The following is a 4,099-nucleotide window of genomic DNA, read 5'->3' on the forward strand; positions in this document are numbered from 1 at the left end:
CTCTGCGTCGAGGGCCAGAAGGACGGCAACTTCAAGCGCTCCGGCTTGAGGAAACTGGAGTACGACCCCTACACCCCCGAGATGAGGAAGATGATCAGTGGCTACATCAAAACAGTGGACACGGCTCTGAAGCTCCGGAACCTGTCGGGGGTCCCGGATGATTATTACCCGAGATGATGGTGATAATGGCGGGGGGACCTGACCCTGCTCCCGACCTCTGCCTAATTCCACCCAGTGGGTGGCTCTGCTTTTAATTCTCCATCTGCTGCTATAGCTGTTGATCAACTCCCTGCATGAGCGACGAGTGGTCCCCAACCAGTGCTGAGCTTGTTTGGCCATCACAGACCCCGGCATGGCGGCAGCGCCAGGGGGACACGGGTGCCTTCACCACCACAGGGTTCCTGCTCCATCCCACTCCTGCTCTGGCTGCCACAGCCCTCCTTGGAAGTGCAATGGGTTTTATCTGTGGTCCTTGCAAGTGCCCTGGGTTGTCTGTGGTCTCCTTGGGCTGGCTCGGAGTCACCAGCCATGCCTGATGGACCCGGTGCCACCAGAGCTGAACTCCCTGGGGTGGGAGTTCCCCAAACCCCCCTCACTTCATGGCCAGCCCTGGGAGGCATCTGCTTGTCCCTGGATGGAATCCATCAATCTTAGACCAAGGGGTGGTACTACGTGGGTGTTGCTCCCATGAGATCCCATCATTCCAGATGGGAATCAGGAAGGCTGCACTGGGGAGAGCGATGCCCCCAAACAAGGTGGCTGTGCCCCCATGAGCCATCCCTTGGCTCCTTGGGGTCCCTGGAGCAAGGCTGCATTCCCAGCCCCAGCACAAGGCAACATTGCTGCTCCAGCCTCGGGAGGGAGGGCTGTGACCCCCACCTGGGTGGCTCCAGGTAAGATCTCCCCCCTCCATGGGGATTATGCTCAAGAGGGGAACGTTGGCCCTGGACAGAAGAGCTTTTGCAACCCAGGAGCTCCTCTGTGCCTCATTTCAGGAGCTCACGAGCCAGAACAGCCCCTCCAGCAGCAGCTTTGGGGGCCAGGAGCTGCAGTGGGGAGCAAACCCTGGGGCTGAGCTTTGGGGGGGCCCCCTGGCCAAGCACCCTGGCAGAGCCCCAAGCTAAACCAAAGGATCCTGTGGGCACAGGAAGGTGCCGTTTCCAGGCTGGCTTTGTGCAGAGCGGCATGTGATCCCCAGCCATCCCCTCATCCCACGCCGCCCTCCCAGCCCGTCCCTGTCCTGGCTTTGCCCCAAACAAGCCCCTCCAATATTCCCAACCTGCGAGTTCCCTTTGGATGTAGGTGCAAAAGCCATATATTGTACGCAGCCTTTTTCTAGATTAGATACTGAACAATTGGCTTTTAACTCTTGATCTTGACAGAAAGGCAGGCACAGGTCAAATCGAGACACGCCACTCGATCTGTATTCAAAGAGAGAAGAAAATTCCATGGAGGAAAAGGAGAATTTAAATAAAAATATATTTTTCTAATGTGCTTGAGGAGCAAACACGGGCTGGGGGGCTCCTGCTCCCTGTTTCTTTTGCACGGAGGTGGGTGAATGTGTTCAGAGGGAGCAGCTGCCCCGGTTTTAACTCTTCCCTTGACAAATGGCTGGAGGTTTTTTTGGGAACGGAGCTGAGCCCACGCTCCTTCGCTCACGGCAGCCCCGGGGCTGTTTACCTCGGTCAGAGCAAATCCTCAGGTCAATCCAGCTATTAAACGAGAGATTTTGTTGCTATTCTGCCTCCCTGTGTGTTTGTGGGGCCACCTGAGCATCCCCAACCCATCCCAGACATCCCAGGGTGTCCCACAGGATATGGCTCCTCTTCCCCACCTTTAATCCCAAAAATGTGATTTCTGTATTTAAACCACTGACAACACAACCAAAGAGTTTCCTTCAACTTACATACCTATACAGTGTCCTTCAGCACGAGTTTATTGGGGTCCATGGGGAGATTCACTGCAGGCTTTATTCCTGGTTTCTCCCAACCTTCCTTAGTGCCAGAGCAAGAGCAGGTTTGGTGCAATTTATTCCTTATTTCTGATCAGGAGTTGGTGAAATCCCTTTTTTTACGGCAGCCCTGGGTGTGCAGTGATGAAGACACACGTCAGGCGTGATTTGTTCTGACAGGCCGCGGCTGCCAAAGGGGCAGCGTTCCCTTCCACCCCTCGGAAATAATTAAACCCCAAAAGCCAATTAATCTCGGAGATAAAACAATTAAGAGCTGACATTGCATGCAGCCAGCGTGCTCAGAGCCTGGGCTGCAGCTTGTCAGAGGAAGGGGGGGTGTGGGGAGGGGGACCCCACATCTACACCATCGCCCCCACAAACACCTTCCCAACCCACGGCAAAAGGACCAAGGGAGTTCTCTGAGCACCAGCAGATTCAATTCCCATATTTTTTTCCCCCTCCCTGCCTTTATTGCACCGCAATTGCTTTTTTTTTTTTTTTTTTTAAATTTCATTTGCACTCAAATGGAGCACTTGGAAGTCATTAGGTCTCTGTCAGCATGTGCTGCACATCTGGCTGCACCTCTGGATTAGAGGTGGGGTGGGGGGGTCCCTCCTTCCCCTCCATCCCACTGACGCAGGAGCGGCTTCTCCCTCCTGCCAGGAGCTGCTGTCCCTGCCTGCACAGAGCCCAAGCTTGTGCTCTCATTTATTTTTATTTATTTATTAAATGCCAGGTTATATTTTTACCACGTGGGACTGGCACGCACTAATAAAATCTCTATTCCCCCTGGAAAGAGGAGCCAACCATCCTTCCTGCATCATCTTCCTGTGCAGAGCTCTTGACATTTAATAGCCTCCCTGCTCGGCTGCCGCTGTAATGCCATTAGCCCCGGGTAGGCAACACTCAGCCTTTCCATGAGGATTGGAAAAGCAGGGAATCTTTCCGCTTGACTCAGCCCCGGCGAGACCTCAGCAGTCCCTGGGTGGGCACAGCCACCTCGCCCGGCCCCACGTGGGGCTGGGGGGATCCTGAACACCCCACTCCCTGGATTCCTGCACTGAAAATGATTTATTTTCATCAATCTCTCGCCCCTGGGAGTGTTTTCCTGCCTCCCGGTCCTGCGCTGGCGGAGGCTGCAGCATCCTCCCTCCTGGGCTGGATGGGTTTCTCAGCGGTTGCTGTGGCAACGGCGGCGGCTGCACCAAAACCGCCCGCATTTCCCCCAGTCCTGTGTGGGTTTTGTGCTCAGCGGCCCCTGCAACAGCGGCTGCACCAAAATCACCTGATATTCCCCCAATTCCGGGAGGGGGGGTTGGGGGGTTTGTTTGTGCTCAGTGGTCCCTGTGGTGCAAGAGGTGATTCTGGAGATGATGCCCAGAGCAGCTCAGGATGGGGCTCCCTCCCTCCCTCATCAAAGATAGTGGGAGCCCCTTTGGGGTGAATTCAGGGGGTTCTGGGCAATGACCCCAGTGATGCGGGGGGGCTCAGAGCAGCTCAGAAAGAAGCTTCCCAAATTAAATCCCATGAAGTTCCTGCTGTGTTTAAATGAGAGGGAAATCACTCCCCTCAGCAGCACCACCCAGCAGCACTGTCACAAAAGCCCCTTTAATGGGGAGATGTGTCATAAATCCAAGGGCAGCAAAATCCATCCCTGACAAACCCAACATGTTTATTTATCAGCTTTGCTATTTCTTCCCCTAAATTTACAGCTGACAATCTGCCTGAACACGGCAGAGGTAATTTAAACATGGCTCCAACCTGCCTGGCTCCGAGGAAAGGGAGAGGGTAACATGTTTATTCCTTTTTTTTATTATTATTTTTAATTTAATTCCATCTCCAAATAAAGGAGTGATTTATGGGAGAGGGAAAGCATGGCTTTATTTCAGTGCCATGACAGGCAAGTGAAAAAGAGCTGTCATTAAGGCCGGTAATGCGCTCCACAGAAATGGGATTGGAGTATTCCAGAGTCATTTTTCACATGAAATGAGACCAAGCCCCAGGTTCAGGGTGGGTGGGAAGAGGGCATGGAGAGGCATGAGGTAGGTTTGGGATGTGCTGAGTGAGGACTGGTCCTGCTCAGGCTCCTGGTGGGCTGCAACAGCATTGGGGTCTGGGGGTGCTGGGCCCCTCAGCACGATGGGATCA

This window comes from Empidonax traillii, unplaced genomic scaffold (assembly GCF_003031625.1).
Source record: "Empidonax traillii isolate 1590-97213 ecotype Southwest subspecies unplaced genomic scaffold, ASM303162v1 scaffold426:size1138770, whole genome shotgun sequence".
NCBI classification, from domain to species: Eukaryota; Metazoa; Chordata; class Aves; order Passeriformes; family Tyrannidae; genus Empidonax; species Empidonax traillii.